Genomic DNA, 19,613 nt, shown 5'->3' on the forward strand with positions numbered 1-19,613 from the left:
ACCAACCAGACCCAGCACAGGGTCTCACCCTGACCCTTTCAAGATAAAAAGACTCCAATAAAGATAGGCCAGTCTCCCTCCTAGATGCCACTACTTCTAATTCTGGTCCTGACCACTTCCAGTTGAAGATGGAAAACAGAAGTATGAAGGAATAGAAATGTTCTCTGAACATACAAATAACAAAGAGGAGGAATGGTTCAGTTTGACTCTAGACATATGCCTGTGCCTCTTCTTCTTGCTCAGAACAGATTTTCTCAATCTTCACCTTGTCTGGAAGATTGATTATAAGTAGGGTTCCTTTGCAACAGTTATATGTACAGAATGTGTTGAGGGTACAGGAAGACAATAACTTCTGACACCAAGCACCCTACCGTGGTTCAGGTTCAAACTATTCCTAAATCCAGGAAGATTTTATTTTAAGAATCTATTTCCATTTTCCCAAGGCCCTCTGACTTTGTCCAAGTTTGGGGAGGATCTCAAAAATATACTCTCTGTATACTGTACACTGAATCTCTGTATACTGAAATGAGAGGCTGGTCCCTAGAATATTTCATGAAACCCAAGTTGGCTGCTCCAAAAGTTGAAAATCAGGCCACTTCCTTCATCCCTCAGTCTCCAGAGAAGCAGACCTCGGGCACCTACTAAACCTCAGCTTATGTCAGGTAAAAAAGGGAACATCAGAAACACACCATAGGAGACCCAGCTGCATAGATGGGCTGAGCCTCACAGAGAAACCTGTGCCAAGGAAGTTTAAATGAATGCCGAGTTTGTGTAACCCTGAAAGAAGGAAACAGTTAGGATACCTCCAGTGAGAAGAGATGGGAATGGCCTTCTCTCTTCTTTCATGTAATCCAGTTTCTCTTTTGAGTGTGTCTACCTTTCCAGGGTCTCTCCTCCTACCTAATGAGGACTTGTGTATGCCCTTGAGGAAGAGAACAGAGATGCTTGAGGCTGCTCTTTGGGCACACCCAGGTTGCCAACCTCAAATCAGGATGAGCTGAAAGCCTGAGTTTTCTGTGTCTGTACAAGTAGGAGGTCTTGTACCCAAATCAGACTTCACCACTTGATGACCAAGTGACCGCAAGCATTACTTCACCTCCTAGAGCCACAACTTCTTTAAAATATCAATTTCAATGCCTTGCTCTGGGGATTTGGTGAGATGATGCATACAAAATCCCAGGTAGATAGTAATTTCTCCATAATTTTTAGTTATTGCTATTATTATTACAATTAAAACACCAACATCCCATTTGGGGAATGCACCAGATCATCCCAGGTCTCCCTGTATTCATTCCATACCTCCCTGAACTTCCTCCTTTGTTGCCTTTTCTGGACCTGTACTTCCTGCTCTGAGCATCCATTTCCTATATGGTCTTTGAGCTTGTGAATGGATCATAGATCACATCTATCCCATCTGCCTAGAATCAGAGCAAATACTCAAAAGATAATTTTAATTGATTTTATTCACAGTCTATGCACTCGCACCTCAGCTTCTCTTCCCTGATATCTTTGCCTTTTTCCACATTAACCTCATCACCCTCTGCCCCTCTTAAAGTCTCTGGATAACTCTTCCATTTTGTGAAAGACTTCTGGAATTTTGCCTTCTGATTTGAATGCTATCAAACAGCCAAAGTATTATTTTTATTGTTTATGGACTGAATAATACATTGATATCAACATAGTTAGTATATAGATTTAAGAATCTGAGTGTTTTACTTGCCAACCTCTTCATTCTCTTATTCACTCCTGATGTCAGTTCTACTATTAAAGTTGGCATTACTGTCAGTTGATGCTAAATCATAGAGAGGTTAAGTCACTTGCCCAAAGACACCCAGTTTCATAATGTCAGGGCTGATGTTGGAACAGAAAGATTGCCTGACTCTAGATCCACTGTCTTAATTCTATTCTTCCTCAAGAGTAAATGAGCAAATGTGGATCCCCAATCTGGCTCCAATCATACCCTGAGGCCCTTTAACCTAAAACCCAATTAGAGAAGTTGAGAGCAGGTCTTCTATCTCTCTACCAACCCTGAAGAAGCTCAAATTCTTCCAGTGTGTGTGTGTGTGTGTGTGTGTGTGTGTGTGTGTGTGTGTGTGTGTGTCTGTGTGTCTGTGTGTCTGTGTGTCTGTGTGTTGAAATCTACATTTAAACATGTCGGAGGACCTGAGTGGAAAAAGGGTTTAGAGACCAGAGGCCTCTTGAGTTTTTCCTCTTCAAGCCCCAGTGTACACCCTCTAGGAGGGAACAAGGATAGGGTGACAAGCTTGAACACACAGACGAGAAACAAAGGTATGGATCCAAGGAGCAAATGCAAACTGAGGAGAAAGAAGAGAAAAGAAAAACCACTCAGTCCTTCCAACAAACATGAGCACAAGTGTTATGATCCCCACTTTAAAGATACAGAAACTGAAGATCAGAAGGTTGAAGTTCTTTGCCCATGCAATTACAGCTCACTGGACACCAGCTGAGATGTATTCGAAAGAAATTACCTGGGTAGGTAAGTGGCTGGGCCCACTGACCTCCCCACCCCTCCTGCACCCCAGCCTCCACAGTCCTGCATGTAATATGAAAACCCAGGGCAGCAGTATCATCCAGTCTAGGCTGGAGACATCAAATCACAGACTAAAAAATGCAAAAAAAAAAACCGCTTTAGCTTTGAAATGAACCCCTTTTTATTCTAGAGATACATAATCCTGCAGCTCACTGACCACAGAGCAGGGGAAAGGCACCTGCCTTCAGACAGATCCCATCCCACCCTGTGACCCCAAAAAGAAAGGGAAGATTCAGACCCCTGGTAGCTTCCAGACTGAACATCTCAAGGCTGAGACTATGCACTGGTTTTCATCTGCATCCCCAGGGAAGAGGTGTCCTACTACATCTTAAGGGCACTGGGGTCAAACAAGGGACAAACACCGTCACAGCTGAAGCTCTCCCTTCATAGCCCTTTAGCCCCTTCTGGCTCTTCCAGGCTTCGCATATCATTTCTCTTCTCTCCCTCTCCCCAGTTCCCTCTTTTCATCCCCAGAGTCACCACCATATGTGGATATTTTATTTATCCCACACAGTGCATTTTAAAGAAAATTTTGATGTTTTTGCCACCATGAAAAATTATAGGATTTTATGTAAAATTTCAAATCCCTTCCCTTTCTTGTGTCATTGGAAACCTGGGAGATCTCAGATCAACTTCTCACATAGCAACAATTGGGTGAAGCTGAATATCATTTGGTCCTTTGGGTAAAGATATTTTCAAGTTAATCTGATTCATTTATTTGGTTGCCTGGGCTGAGTACATGGGTTCAGCTCAAAAATTTCTGTTATGCAGATGAAAAAACGGAGACACCAAGAACTTAATTTGGCAGGGTGAGTGGTGGCATTTCTCAACTCTTCCCTGACAGCTGACCTCCAGCAATGCCTGAGACAGTGAAGGAAGCCCTTTCAGTGGCCCTGCTCTCTGCCTTTTAGGACTCACTTCTGCTGGCCTGGGGGCCAGGAGGAGCTACAGAAGACCTGGATGATCAGGTGAAACATTGGCTCAGGACTGTGTGTATCCACCTTCACCACAAAGCAGGCTTCTCCCCTGCCAGTGGCTAGTGCAATGGCGGTGCTAATTCAATGGCAGATGAGGACAGCCCTGAGTGCTGCCCTGTCCTTACAGGCCCTGAAAAGGGAGGCTGGGTCTCCTGGGCAGGGACCCTGAATGGCCAGCACTCTTCACTCCTCAAGGGTGAATCTTCTTGCTGGAGGTACATATGAACACATATGCACATTCATATACACACATGCACACATATATATACACAAATACATACATAAATACATATACAAGTATACATGCATACATATACATATACAAGTATATACATACATACACAGAAATACACATGTACTTATGCAAAGATATACACATATATGCACACACATGCACATACCCATATACACTTATACACACAGGCATATACACATACACAAATACACATATGTATACAGACAGATATGCATCAACATCCATATACACATACACAATATACACACAAATACACATGCACACACATATACCTATATACAAATATACACACATGCATGCATACACATAGGCACACTTACATGCATACAACATGAACATGCACACACAGACATGCACAATGCTCTGACAGAGTGAGAAAGTGAGGAATAAAATGAAGATGGAGGGGGAAAGGAAGATACGAAAAAAAGGAAGGAAGGGAGGTAGAAGCCTTTGTAAATCACTAGAAAATAAGCTCTCCCCCTGTGCCAGGCATTGTGAGATTGTGCATTCACCGTGACATTCAGTTCTCACATCATTGCCTAAAGCAGATACATTCTTATTTCCATTTTTCAGATGGGGAAGCAGAGGCTTAGAGGTACTGTAAGTCACAAGACTACTTAGTCATCAACTTTAGAGATAATCTACCTTTTCCTGCAGAGAGACTTGGGAATCCATTGCTGCATCTTGCTGTAATAAAAGTCTGGCCCACTCTGGGATGCGTCACATATGGATCCCCCAACTGAGACTTAGGCCAGGAATTCAGCCATAAGATCTCCAGTTCAGTGAAGAAGGGTCCATGGGGCTGTATCAGTGACCTCATGTGGACAGGACCAAAATACTGCTCCTGTGAATGGATTCAGGATTTTTAGTCCTTTCTCCTCATATTTGGAGTTGAAAAGGCCCCCTTCTAACTGAACAATATGCCAAGTGATCTTTGGAAAATTTCCAGGAACAAGCAATTCATAAGTGGGGACTAACATGAGTGAAGGAAAAAATTAAGACGCAATGACCTTATTGTCCATCAAGCTGGAAAAATGATACCTACTTGCTTCAAAAAAGTTTATAGAATATCCTGTGGGGCAGTTCAGAGATAATTTGGGCCCTTTTCACCTGCCAGAACTCACCCACGGCTACTCCTTTTGTGAGCAGAAAGGCTGCTCATGATGTCCTCCCCAGTACAATGGAAAGAAAAGAGCAGTGCCAGACAGACCTGCCTTTCAATCCCAGCCCCAGTGATTTCCAAGAGGATAACAATGGCTCCTGGATTTGTCTGTTATCTATTGTTAAAAAAACAATACTATGAGTCACGCGGAAAACACCGAATCAGCCTGCTGCAGACAGGCAGGTCTGCGAATGCTGGTCCCAAGGTCACCAGTCGCACAGAAAACACCGAATCAGTCCGCGCCCCGGCAGCAATCCACTGGACACTGCCCCCTGCCCCCGTGCTCCTTTGGCCTCTTCTCTGTACAGCCACCTAGTTCCACACTACAAAAACGCAGAGGACTCCTGACCACCAGACCACTGTACTGGAGGTAATCAAGTTCTCAGCATTTAAAGAACTCCTGCCCAGAAGTAGGGGCTACTGAGCCGCCGTCCCACTGTTCTCGGTCCAGAGGAAGGGGCTGCCCAGCCACCATCTCTCCTGCCGTTCCCAGACCAGAGGAAAGGGCTTTTGGGCTGCCATCCATCCCGCCTCTCCCGGCCCAGAAGCAGGGGCTTCTGAGCCACCATCCCACTGCTCCTGGTCCACAGGAAGGGGTTTCCCAGCCACCATCCCTCCGGCTGCTCCCAGCCCACAGGAAAGGGCTTTTGGGTCACCATCCCTACCGCTGCTCCCGGACCCTGTCCCACCTCTCCCAGCTCAGAAGAGGTAATCCGTGCAGGCTCTAACAGCCCCCTGCCCCAGTTGAAATGAGAAAACACATAAATAAGTCTCAAAACCAGACTTCCATATCACCTACAGCAACCCTAAAGGGAAATGAGATGGAACACTCTGATACTCAACCACCTGGACCCACTGAACTGGCAACAAAAGGGGTTCTGGAAAAAAATGAAATCAGAAATAATTTCTCAGATAACAGGAGAAATTGTGCTCCTAGTGCAAGACATGATTAATAAATCTAGAGAGGAGCTCAGGAACATGATGGAATCCCAACATAGGAAACAAAGGGAATCCACAAAAGAGATGCAAATGGATTTCCAGGAGATGTAAACCTCCACTGAAAGTCAACACAGCAGAATGAGCCAGTATGAGGACAGAATTTCAGATATACAAGATAAGATTGCAATTAATGACCAGGAAAAGAAAAATTGTTTCAAAATTATAAGGGAACACAAGAAATCAATCCAGGAGCTGCTAGACAATGCAAAGAAGAATAACATAGGAATGATTGAATTCACTGAAGTCAATGAAGAAACAGGAGAGAGTGCAGATGACATAAAAAAATCTCTTCACAGAAGTAATGGCAGAAAACTTCCCAAGCAGGGGAAAAGAACTTGACATACAGATAAGTGAGGCATATAGGACTCCAAATAGCCCTGATCAAAAAAAATCTACACATAGGCATATAATTGTTAAGATTCCAGAAACTCAACAGAAGAACAAAGTCCTACAAGCAGTTAGAGAAAAGAAACAAATCACATACAAAGGAAAGCCCGTCAGAATCACAGCAGACTTCTCAACACAAACCATTAAGGCAAGAAGAGCTTGGAGTGACCTATTTCAAGGCTTAAAAGAAAACAGCCTCCAACCCAGATTGATGTACCCTGAAAAACTATCTTTCAAAATGGATGGAGAAATAAGATACTTTCATGACAGAGAGCACCTTAGGAACTTCATGAATACCAAACCAGCATTCCAAATAATTTTACACAATACCCTAGGAACAGATATTGAGGATCACAACCACAGGAAGTAAAGCAGAATGAACTCATCTGGCATGACAAGAAATTAAATATAAATGGGAGAACCCAACAAAAAGAAAAAGTCATGGCAATGATAAGTCAATACATTTCAGTTATAACCATCGACATTAATGGTCACAATTCACCAATCAAAAGAAATAGACTGGCAGAAGGGGTCAAGAAGCAAAATCCAGCAATATGCTGAATACAAGAAACACACTTAATTCAAAAGGAAACTCATAGACTGAAAGTTAAAGGGTGGAAACCAATACTCCATGTGACAGGAACCAAAACAAAAGCAGGAGTAGCTATCCTCTTTGCAAATCAAGTAGATTTCAAACCAACACTGATTAAGAAAGACAAAGAAGGACACTGCATCCTTGTAAGGGGAACAATCCAAGAGGAAAAGATGACAATCATAAATATCTATTCACCAAACACTAGTGCACCCAACTATATGAAACAAATGGTAATGGACATGAAAAGTCATATAGGCACTAATACAATTGTAGTGGGGGACCTCAATACCACACTGTCACAAATAGATAGATCAACTAGACAAGAAATAAGTAATGAAATACTAGAATTCAATCGAACTCTTAAACAAATGAACTTAACAGATGTTTACAGAGCCTTCCACCCCACAAAATGAGAATACACATTCTTCTCAGCTGCACATGGGTCATTCTCCAAAATAAACCACATACTCACACATAGAACATGTTTAAGTAAGTGCAAAGGAATTGAGGTTATCCCCTGTATATTACCAGACCATAGTGCGATGAAATTGGAGATCCATAGCAAAAGAAACTCAAAAAATTTCATGAACACGTGGAAAGTGAACAACACACTTCTGAATAACCAATGGGTCATAGAGGAAATTAAAGAAGAAATCAGACAGTCCCTTCAATTAAATGACAATAACAATACAACATGTCAGAATCTATGGAACACAATGAAAGCAGTCTTACAAGGGAAATACATAGCAGTGAATACACATATTAGGAAAACAGAACAAGCCCAGTTAAACAATCTGATGCTGCACCTCAAGCTTCTAGAAAAAGAAGAGCAGGACAACCTCAAAGCTCATACAAGGGAGGAAATTATAAAGATCAGAGGAGAAATCAATGCAATGGAGACTAAGAGAACGATACCAAAAAATCAATGAAGCCAACCAAGAGTTGGTTTTTCAAAAGAATAAACAAAATTGAAAAACCCTTAGCCAACCTTATTAGAAAAAGGAAAGAAAAGGCCCAAATCCATGCAATTAGGAATGAAAGGGGTGAAATTACAATAGACCCAGCAGAAATCCAGAGGATCGTCAGTACCTACTTCCAGAACCTATATACCAATAAGATGGAAAACACAGAAATGGACAGATTCCTAGATATGTATGAATTACCAAAATTGAACAAAGAAGACCTAAAAATTATAAACAACCCAATATCAATCGATGAAATTGAAAACGAAATTAAAAACTTACCGACTAAGAAAAGCCCAGGTCCTGATGGCTTCAATGCTGAATTCTATAAGACATTTAGAGAGGAACTGCTGCCACTACTGTTTAGACTCTTCAGTGAAATTGAAAGGGAAGCAATACTCCCAAATCCATTCCTGGAAGCAAGCATCACCTTGATCCCCAAAGCAGAGACCGACTCAACTGAAAAGGAGAACTATAGGCCAATCTCACTAATGAACATAGATGCAAAAATCCTTAATAAGATACTGTCAAATAGAATGCAGAAGATCATCAAAAAGATCATACACCCTGATCAAGTGGGATTCATCCCAGGGATGCTGGGATGGTTCAATATGAGCAAATCAATCAATGTAATACACTATATCAATAGAGCCAAGGACAAAAACAATATGATTATCTCCATAGACACAGAAAAAGCACTTGACAAAATCCAACATGCATTTATGATAAAAACCCTATAAAAAATTGGAATAGATGGTCTCTACTCAAACTGATGAAAGTTATCTACAGAAAACCAACAGCCAATATCATACTAAATGGTCAAAAACTGAAATCCTTCACATTAAAATTAGGACCAAGACAAAGATGTCCACTATCACCACTCTTGTTCAATATAGTTTTGGAAACATTAGCCACAGCAATTACACAAGAGAAAGAAATAAAAGGAATAAAGATAGGAAATGAAGTCAGATTGTCATTATTTGCAGATGACATGAAATTGTGTATAGAAGACCCCAAGAACTCCACTAAAAGTCTTCTAGAAATAATAACCAAATTCAGTCAAGTACCGGGTTACAAGCTCAACATACAAAAATCAATAGCTTTCCTCTACATGAATGACAGACTCACTGAGAGAGAAATAGGGCAAACAATTCCTTTCACAATAGCATTCAAAAAACTGAAATACCTAGGAATTAACCTAACAAAAGAAATCAAAGACCTATTCTCTGAAAACTATAGCACTCTGAAAAGAGAGATTGAAGATGATATCAGAAAATGGACAGACATCCCCTGTTCCTGGGTAGGAAGGATTAATATAGTGAAAATGGCCATACTTCCAAAACTGCTATATAGATTCAATGCAATTCCAATTGAGATCCCAGCAGCATACTTCACAGACCTTGAGAAAACAATCCAAAAATTTATTTGGAACAAGAAGAGACCCAGAATAGCAAAAGCAATTCTAGGTAACAGAGACATGGCAGGGGGTATCACAATCCCCAGCCTGCAACTATACTACAAAGCTACTGTGATAAAACAGCATGGTACTGGCAAAGAAACAGACCTGAGGACCAGTGGAACATATTAGAAGATGCAGAAACATTGCCAGACAGACTCAGCCATCTTATCTTCGATAAAGGAGCCAAACACCCTTACTGGAGGAAAGATAGCCTCTTTAATAAATGGTGCTGGAAAAATTGGGTTTCAACTTGCCAAAGATTAAAACTAGACCTATATCTCTTGCCATGCACTAAACTAAAATCAAAATGGATTAAAGATCTAAATATTAAAATAGAAACTCTGAACCAGTTGGAAAAGAGGTTATGTAGAACCCTTGAAGACATCGGTGTAGGAAAAGATTTTATGAACAAAACTTCAGTTGCCCATGAACTAGCACAAACAAATAACAAGTGGGATTTCATCTTAGTAAAAAGCTTCTTCCCAGCAAAAGAAACCACCAGCAGTGTGAAGAGACAACCCACAATGTGGGAAAAAATCTTCACCTGCTTTTCCTCAAAGATCTACTATGTCGAATCTATAAAGAACTCAAAAAGATCAGACCTCCCAAATTTAAAGACCCAATCTGAAAATGGCCATCTGAAATGAACAGACATTTCTCAGACAAAGAAGTAGAAATAGCAAAGAAATACATGAAAAAATGGTCAACATCACTGGTCATTCGAAAGATGCAAATGAAAACAATGCTGAGATTCCACCTCACTCCAGAAAGAATGGCTGCTATCATGAAATCAACCAATAACAAATGCTGGCAGGGCTGTGGGGAAAGAGGAACCCTGCTCCACTGCTGGTGGGAGTGTAGACTGGTGGAAGCACTGTGAAAATCAGTATGGAGATACCTCAAAGAACTAGGACTGGAAGTCCCATTTGACCTCCTATTCCACTGCTGGGGATCTTCCCCAAAGAATTAAAAGAATCATACCACAGTGATATATGTGCACCCATGTTCATAGCAGCACAGTTTGTAATAGCTAAAACTTGGAAACAGCCCAAATGCCCATCAACTGGAGATTGGATAAAGAAAATGTGGGATTTTTTTATAAAATGGAGTATTAGTCAGCCATAAAAAATGAGAAATTAGAGACATTTATAGCTAAGTGGATGCACATTGAGGCGATACTCTTAAGTGAAATAAATAGGACACACATGTATAAATACCAAATAGTATCTCTGGTGCGAGAAACTGAAAGTGTAAATAGGGACTAACATGTGTAATAGGTAATGTGAAATAGGAAGAAAAGGGGCAATGGGAAAGGAAGTGAGAGAGGTAGGGGAAAGGAAAGAAGGGTATGGAATTAATATGAGAAAATGGAAAAATAGGAACAAAATCTTTGTAAATAGGGAGGAATGGAGGGGTTGAAGGGAGGGCTGGGCAAGGGTGAAAAATAAGAACCAAGAGAGATTATGTAAAGGTGCAAATTTCCAATGATGAATGTCATTATATTGTATACCTAAAATGGACCAATGATTAGAATGAATAATTGATAATGCAAAATAGGAAGAAAATGTCCAAACAGGTAGGGGTAGTGGGAGGGGCAGGGAAAAGGAAAGAAGGGAAAGGAAAAATGATGAGAAATGGAAAAAATGGAAATAAAGTCTTTGTAAATAGGGAAGGGTGGAGGGGGTGAAGGGAGGGCTAGGAATAGGGAAAAAATAAGAACCAAGATACATCATGTAAAGGTACAAGCTCCCAATGAGAAATGTAATTGTGTTGTATACCTACAATGTACCAATAAAAGAATTTTTAAAATAAAAAATAAAACAATAAAACAATGCTGCAATCTGAGGAGTTTAAAATTAAAAGACATTTATTTTGGCCCATGATTCTGGAGGTGCAAGGTCAAGGGTTGGCCTTCTTGCTGTCAGAATTCCAAAGTGATACAGATCATGACAAAATACAGTGATTGGGTCTTTAAATTTGGGGAGTCTGATGTGTTTAAGTTCTTTATAGATTCTAGATAGTAGATCTTTGTCTGAGGACCAGCAGGTGAAAATTTTTTCCCACACTGTGGGTTGTCTCTTCACACTGTTGGTTGTTTCTCTTGCTGTACAGAAGCTTTTCAATAAGATGAGATCCCACTTTTTGGTTGTTTGTTCTAGTTCATGAGCAACTGAGGTTTTGTTCATGAGCAACTGAGGTTTTGTTCATAAAATCTTTTCCTACACCAATGTCTTCAAGAGTGCTACCTAACCTCTGTTCCACCTGATTCTGTGTTTCCGTTTTAATATTTACATCTTTAATCCATTTCTATTTTAGTTTAGAGCATGGTGAGAGATACAGGTCTAGGTTTAATCTTTGGCAAGTTGAAATCCAATTTTTCCAGCACCATTTATTAAAGAGGCTACCTTTCCTTCAGTGACAGTGTTTGGCTCCTTTGTCAAAGATGAGGTATCTGAGTGTGTCTGGAGTTGTTTCTGCATTTTCTAATCTGTTCCACTGGTCCTCAAGTCTGTTTCTTTGCCAGTACCATGCATTTTTTTTTCAAGTTGCTTTGTAGTATAGTTTCAAGTTGGGAGTTGTAATACCCCCTGCCATGTCTCTGTTACCTAGAATTGCTTTTGCTATTCTGGGTCTCTTCTTGTTCCAAATAAATTTTTGGATTGTTTTCTCATGGTCCATGAAGTATGCTGCTGGGATTTCAATTGGGATTGCATTGAATCTATATAGCAGTTTTGGGAGTATGGCCATTTTTACTATGTTGATTCTTCCTACCCAGGAGCAAGGGATGTCTGTCCATTTTCTGATATCCTCTTCAATCTCTCTTTTCAGAGTGCTGGAATTTTCCAAGAAGTGGTCTTTGGTTTCTTTTCTTAGGTTGATTCCTAGGTATTTCAGGTTTTGGATGCTATTGTGAAAGGAATTATTTGCGCTATTTCTCTCTCAGTGAGTCTGTTGTTTGTGTAGAAGAAAGTATTGATTTTTTGTGTTGACCTTGTATCCGGCTAGTATTCTGAATTTCGTTAAGTCTAGAAGACTTTTGGTGGAGTTCTTGGGGTCTTCTATATACAGTATCATGTCATCTGCAAACAATGACAATTTGACTTCTTCATTTCCTATCTTTATTCCTTTTATTTCTTTCTCTTCTCTAATTGCCATGGCTAATGTTTCCAAGACTATTTTGAACAGGAGTGGAGATAGTGGACATTCTTGTCTTGGTCCTGATTTTAGTGTGAAGGATTTCAGTTTTTGACCATTTAGTATGATATTGGCTGTTGGTTTTTCATAGATGACTTTTATCAGATTGTGGTAGAGATCATCTATTCCAATTTTTTGGAGAGTTTTTATCATAAATGCATGTTGCATTTTGTCAAATGCTTTTTCTGCATCTATTGAGATGATCATATGGTTTTTGTCCTTGGCTCTATTGATATAGTGTATTACATTTACTGATTTGTGTATATTGAACCATCCCTGCATCCCTGGGATGAATTCCCCTTGGTCAAGGTGTATGATTGTCTTGATGATCTTCTGCATTCTATTTGACAGTATCTTGTTAAGGATTTTTGCATCTATATTCATTAGTGAGATTGGCCTACAGTTCTCTTTTTCGGTTGGGTCTTTCTCTGCTTTAGGGATCAAGGTGATGCTTGCTTCCAGGAATGGATTTGGGAGTATTGCTTCCCTTTCAATTTCATTGAAGAGTCTAAATAGTAGTGGCAGTAGTTCCTCTCTACATGTCTTGTAGAATTCAGCATTGAAGCCATCAGGACTTGGGCTTTTCTTAGTTGGTAAGTTTTTAATTATGTTTTTGATTTCATTGATTGATATTGGGTCATTTAGAACTTTAAGGTCTTCTTTGTTCAACTTTGGTAATTCTTATGTATCTAGAAATCTGTCAATTTCTTCTGTGTTTTCCATCTTATCGGCGTATAGGTTCTGGAAGTAGGTACTGATGATCCTCTGGATTGCTGCTGGGTCTGTTGTAATTTCATCCTTTTCATTCCTAATTGCATGGATTTGGGCCTTTTCTTTCCTTTTTTTGATGAGGTTGGCTAAGGGTTTGTCTATTTTGTTTATTCTTTTGAAGAACCAACTCTTAGCTTCATTGATTTTTTGTATCATTCTCTTACTCTCCATTTCATTTATTTCTGCTATAATCTTAATAATTTTCTCCCTTGTGTGAGCTTTGGGTTTGTCCTGTTCCTCTTTTTCTAGAAGCTTGAGATTCAGCATCAGGTTCTGTAATTGAGCTCACTCTATTTTCTTTATGTGAGTATTCACTGCTATGAATTTCACTCATAAGACTGCTTTCATTGTGTCCCATAGATTCTGATATGTCATATTGGCATTGTCACTTAATTGTAGGAACTCTCTGATTTCTTCTTTAATTTCTTCTGTGACTCAGTGATTATTTAGAGTGTGTTGTTCAGTTTCCATGTGTTTATGAAATTCTTGCAGTTTCTTTTGCTCTTGATCTCCAATTTCATTGCGCTATGGTCTGATAATATACAGGGGATAACTTCAATTTCTTTGTACTTAGTTAACCACATTCTATGTGCGAGTATGTGGTCTATTTTGGAGAATGACCCATGTGCAGCTGAAACGAATTTGTATTCTGATATTGTGGGATGGAACATTCTGTAAACATCTGTTAAGTTCATTTGTTCAAGAGTTTGATTGAGGTCTAGTATTTCATTACTTATTTCTTGTCTAGTTGATCTATCTATTTGTGACAGAGGGGAATTGTGGTCCCCCACTACTATTGTATTAGGGCTTATATGATTTTTCATGTCCGTTTGTATTTGTTTTATATTCTTGTGTGCACTAATGTTTGGTGCACATATGTTTATGATTGTCATCTCTTTGTTTTGGATTGTTCCCTTTACAAGGATGTAATGTCATTTTTGTCTGTCTTAATCACTGTTGGTTTGAAATCCGCTTGATCTGAAAAGAGGATAGCTACTCCTGCTTTTTTTAGGTTCCTGTCACATGGAATATTGTTTTCTACCCTTTAACATTCAGTCTATGAGTTTCTTTTTAAATTAAGTGTGTTTCTTGTGTGCAGCATATTGTTGGAACTTGCTTATTGACCCATTCTGCCAGTCTATTTCTTTTGATTTGTGAATTGAAACTATTAACATTGATGGTTATAACTAATACATATTGACTTATCATTGTCATGACTTTTTCTTTTTGTTGGATTCTCCCCCTTTGTGTTTAATTTCTTGTTGTGCCCAATGGATTCATTCTGCTGGGCTTCCTCAGGTTGTGATCCTTGTTGTCTTTTCCCAGGATATTGTGTAAAATTATTTGGAGTGCTGGTTTGGTATTCATGAAGTTCCTAAGGTGCTCTCTGTCATGAAAGTATCTTATTTCTCCATCAATTTTGAAAGATAGTTTTGCAGGGTACATCGATCTGGGTTGGAGGCTGTTTTCTTTTAGGCCTTGAAATAGGTCACTCCAAGCTCTTCTTACCTTGAGGGTTTGCACTGAGAAGTCTGCTGTGATTCTGATGGGCTTTCCTTTGTATGTGATTTGTTTCTTTTCTCTAACTGCTTGTAGAATTTTTTCTTCTGCTGGATTTCTGGAATCTTAACTATTATATGCCTATATGTAGATTTTTTTTTATCAAAGCTAGTTGGAGTTGTATATGCCTCACTTATCTGTATGTCAAGTTCTTTTCCCCTGCTTGGGAAGTTTTCTGCCATCACTTCTGTGAACAGTTTTTTTGTGTCATCTGTACTCTCTCCTGTTTCTTCATTGACTCCATTCAGTCTTATGTTATTCTTCTTTGCATCGTCTAGCAGCTGCTGGATTGTTTTCTCATGGTCCTTGACAATTTTAAAGCAGTTTTTCTTTTCCTGGTCACTAATTGCAATCTTATCTTCTATATTTGAAATTCTGTGCTCATATTGGTTCATTCTGCTGTGTAGACTTTCAATGGAGTTTTTAATCTCCTGGAAATCTGTTTGCATCTGTTTTATGGATTCCATTTGTTTCCTATGTTGGGACTCCATTATGTTCCTCAGAGCCTCTATTTTTTTTATCTGTGTCCTCTCTAGATTTATTGATCATGCCTTGCACTGTGGGCACAATATTTGCTGTTATCTGAGAAATTATTTCTGATTTCATTTTTTCCAGATCCTCTTTTGTTGCCAGTTCAGGGAGTTTAGGTGGTTGAGTATTAGATTGTTCCATCTCATTTCCCTTTGGGGTTGCTTTAGGTGACCTGGAAGTCTGACTTTGAGACTTGTTTACCTGTCTTCTCATTTCAATAGGGGGAGTGTGGTGCTGCTGGCACCCACATAGCTCACCTCCTTTATGCTGGGGGCAGTGGTATCACAGCCTGAACGTTTCACCTCCTCTAAGCTGGTGGCAGTTCTGCTCCTTGGTGCTGGGGTGGTGGTACAGCAGCCTGGAAGTTTCCTAAAATGGAGATTTCTAGGGCCATTCACTGAACGCCTTAGAGGATTATCCCTCTGCATTTCTTCTTAGTTTCTGATACTTGCTCTTGTTTCTTGGAGTTCCTTGGCCTGTAGCTGCAGCAAAGAGTAAGTGAGGTGACATACACAGAGTCAAGCATGTTATATACACTCACTTTACTTTATTTGTGTCTGAATCTGAGTTTACTGTGCCCAGTTTTGAAGCCTGTCTCATTCACCTGTCAGTCACCTGTAATCTTATCAAATCATAAATATAGCCATGTGATTCTCTCGCTGATAGACTTCCATGGCTCCCCATTTTCCTTAGGAAAAATACATAGTTATAATAGCCTATGAGCCCCTTCTCATGTGGCCCAGGCTGTCTCCTACTCCTCTACAAAGCCTTAATCAATCTATGAACACTATATGTGCACTCATACCTTCAAATCTTGCCCTGTGACCTACACTTTATATCTGATACTCCACTCCACTCCTTAACTCCACTCTCTTATCCACCAGAAGGCTTTCTTTTCATTGTAGAAGACTGTTTTCATGCTGGACTCTCTGAACCTTTTCCAAACATCCCTCGACAAAGTTAGACCCTTCCTTCCATGAGTTTGCCACAGAGATATGTATGAGGCAATGCAGTGGGGCAGCCACATTCATCCTCAGTTTCACTGCCTTGTGTTCTCTAGACCATGAGCTCCTCCAGGGCATGGGCTTGGTGCACCCACTCTTCACCACTTGTATCCCTTTGTCCAATCCAACTGGGCATGCAGCAGATGCTCAACAAGTACCTGCTGAAATGCTGAGCATGTTCTGAGGACTCTCAAGTCTCTTTGAGTTAGAGAAACCACCAAGGTCTTTGCCCCAGTTCAAAACTGTGAAGAGAACTAAATCTGAATGTTCAGGATACCTGAGTTCTCTTCCATTTATATTTTCCACCCCTGGGAAAACACTCATATCTTTTACCCTCTCTAAGCCTCAATGTCCTTGTTTGTCATTCTAAAGTAACATATACACCATCCAAGGCTGGGAATGTTTAGAAATGTCATCTGTTGTAATATTCCCAACAATCCAGACATAGGATATGATTTACATTTCACAGATGGGGACAGAAAAGTCCAGAGACATTAAGCGATTTCCCACTTTATCCAGCTAGCAAGAACCAGAGCTTGGATCCAGACCAGACCCTCAAACCCAGAGATGTTACTTACTCATTCATTCATTGTTTCAAAAAAAATCTGTATTGAGCACCTACCAAGTGTTCAGCCCAGACTGGATACAGCAGTGAATATAAAACACAAGTTCACAGTCATAGCATTTATGTTTCCACCTGGCCATGTTGCCCATCCAACACTAGAGGCACAGCAGAAGAGGGACCCTGGATGCACAGTGGCCCCAGCACACGCACCAGCTCCCCAATGAGTACAGCATTGTGATCCCACCCATTGGTGGAGATTTAGAAGCCACCTCCTGCCTGCTGGGGCAAGGCAGGTTGAAGTTCTCTGGCACCTGTGGCTGGACAGGGCCAGGACAAAGGGAGAGACAACTTGGAAATTGCAGGTCACAAATCTCCTCTCCCTCCACCTTATGCCCCCTCCTCCATCCTGTCATCAGCCAAGCACAGCAGCAATTGCTCAAGTTTATGATGCGCTGCATGCAGGTTGCAGACCTACCATCATCTGTAATGGGTTGTTGTTTTTATTTTCCATTTATGGGGAGCTTGAGTTACTACCTATGGTCACTGCAGCCATTAAACTGCTCCAGGGACTGAGATTTACATATAGGCCATGTGACCTGCAACAAGCATTGAGAGGATAAAAAAGGACATTTACAGTCTAATTAGAGCTGATGATTGATACACAGGGACAGCAGAGACCAGTCTCATCAACCCCCAAACCTAAGGAAGCCCTCACTCACAGTGCACTCCCTGGCAATAACAACAGTGAAGCCTCCAGACCACTCATGAGATCAAGACAGACTCCAGCCCTGGACTGGCTAGGAAGACCTAGCAAGAGTGGAGGAAGCAGTCATGGGAGGCTCTTTACTCCTCTCACTACTTTATCAAATTAATGTAGTAATTACGTCTGTTACCTGAACAAAGGTCCCTGGTAACAATTAATAACCTGCTATAGCCTCCACGGGTTTCATCCCACTATCTCCATAGACATTATAAATAATTAAATGTTATTATTTGATGATTTGTGTAATCAAAGAACTTTATAACCATCACTTTCTTTTTCTTTTACTGCACATGGAATACATATCAGCATCATGTTCTCAAGGGAGGAAACTGAGGCACTGAGCGAGGCCAAGTAAAATGGCTCAGCTCATCTGAAAATTCACAAAGCTTTCAGTCCCCACTCCTTATGCCTCACTTTTTCTCTGTGAGCTGGAGAGCTACTCCATCCACTTCCAGGTATCATTAGGTACTTGAATATTCCCGGCTGGAATCATCCTCATTCCCACTGGGGCAGATTCAGGGATCTGTAAGACAAATTACCTACCTCCTTTCCTGGTCCCTTTCTCAGCCCCCTTTTAGCCTTTGAATGATCACAAAGTGTCTTCCTGTTTCATGTGGTTTAGTAGAGGGTCAATTTTTGATCTTTACAAGGAAAGTGCATGTTTCCAACAAGTGTCCAAAGCCAGTGTCCTCTGCAGCTACCATTTAGCTGTTGCCTTCTGAAAGCTATCATTTTCTATTTCCTATGACTAACATCCACTGGAAGCTAAATTCACTGTGTGCAAGACGCTACACTCAAAGAGTCATTTCATCATCCACTGCTGACAGGGCTCTAGAGCCCATGCCAGGATCGACACAGCCCAGGGGATGTGGGGGGCCAAAGCATTGTACTTACGCATGCTCAGGAAACTGCCCAGTAATCAAGGCTGCAGAGTGACCTTGGACTGACCCCTGCCAGGACACTGACATTGTGGAGCAAGTTTTTGATTAATTATCTATCTCCCCCATCAACCTTATCCTCTTATCTCTGAATCTTTCCTACAGTGGATAATACTATATCTCAAATATGGTTATTTCCACTTTACAGATACTGAAACTGAGGTTAGTGATTTAGCCAAAATTACATGGATAGTAGAAGTATTAATTATGGTGGGACTTAGTTTTTTGGCCTCTGAGTTCATGTTCTGCTCACAGTCTCTCAGCTAATCCACCACCCAGTCCAAATAAAGAATACATTTAAAAAAAGAGAGAATACATTCTCCACCTTACTATTTTTAACACCCAAAACTCATTTCTGCCCTAGTGCTCTGGAAGATCAATACTGTACCCATAGAGTACAGAGCAAAGAGAAGAACCGACAAATAGTCACTTTAGATATCCAAACCAGAATATTTGGGGATGAAGGAGAATTTTTACTATCATAATTAATATTATAATTGCCAACACAAATAAAATTAACTGGATCATGCCAGATTTCTTCATTGCCTGGAGGACATTTAGCTGTATCTGCACTCTTCAGTGAAATTATAGCAGGTCTCAGCCAGTCATCTCATCTGTACAGATGAAGCAATCATGTCTTGTCTGTGATCTGTGCCTCATTTTTTATTCATCAAGTGCTTATTGGGTACTAGTGATATGCCAAGCCCTGTACTGGAGGTCAGGATGACATGGATGACTGAGACAGTCCCAACCCTTGGGAAATGCCCAGTCTAGAGAAGCCATAGAATCCAGCTTCCAGAAAGAGGGTGCTGAGACACATGAAAGAAGGCTGGAAAGTCATGCAAGCCCAGGACAGATCAGTCATAGCTTAAACCAGTGCTCTGAGATTACCATGAAGAATAAAGGAGATTGCAAGGGGTTAAATTTCTCCTTTTCAT

This window comes from Heterocephalus glaber, unplaced genomic scaffold, assembly GCF_053883595.1.
Source record: "Heterocephalus glaber isolate CG9 unplaced genomic scaffold, H.glaber_assembly_v1.0 deba00001532, whole genome shotgun sequence".
Taxonomy (NCBI): Eukaryota; Metazoa; Chordata; class Mammalia; order Rodentia; family Bathyergidae; genus Heterocephalus; species Heterocephalus glaber.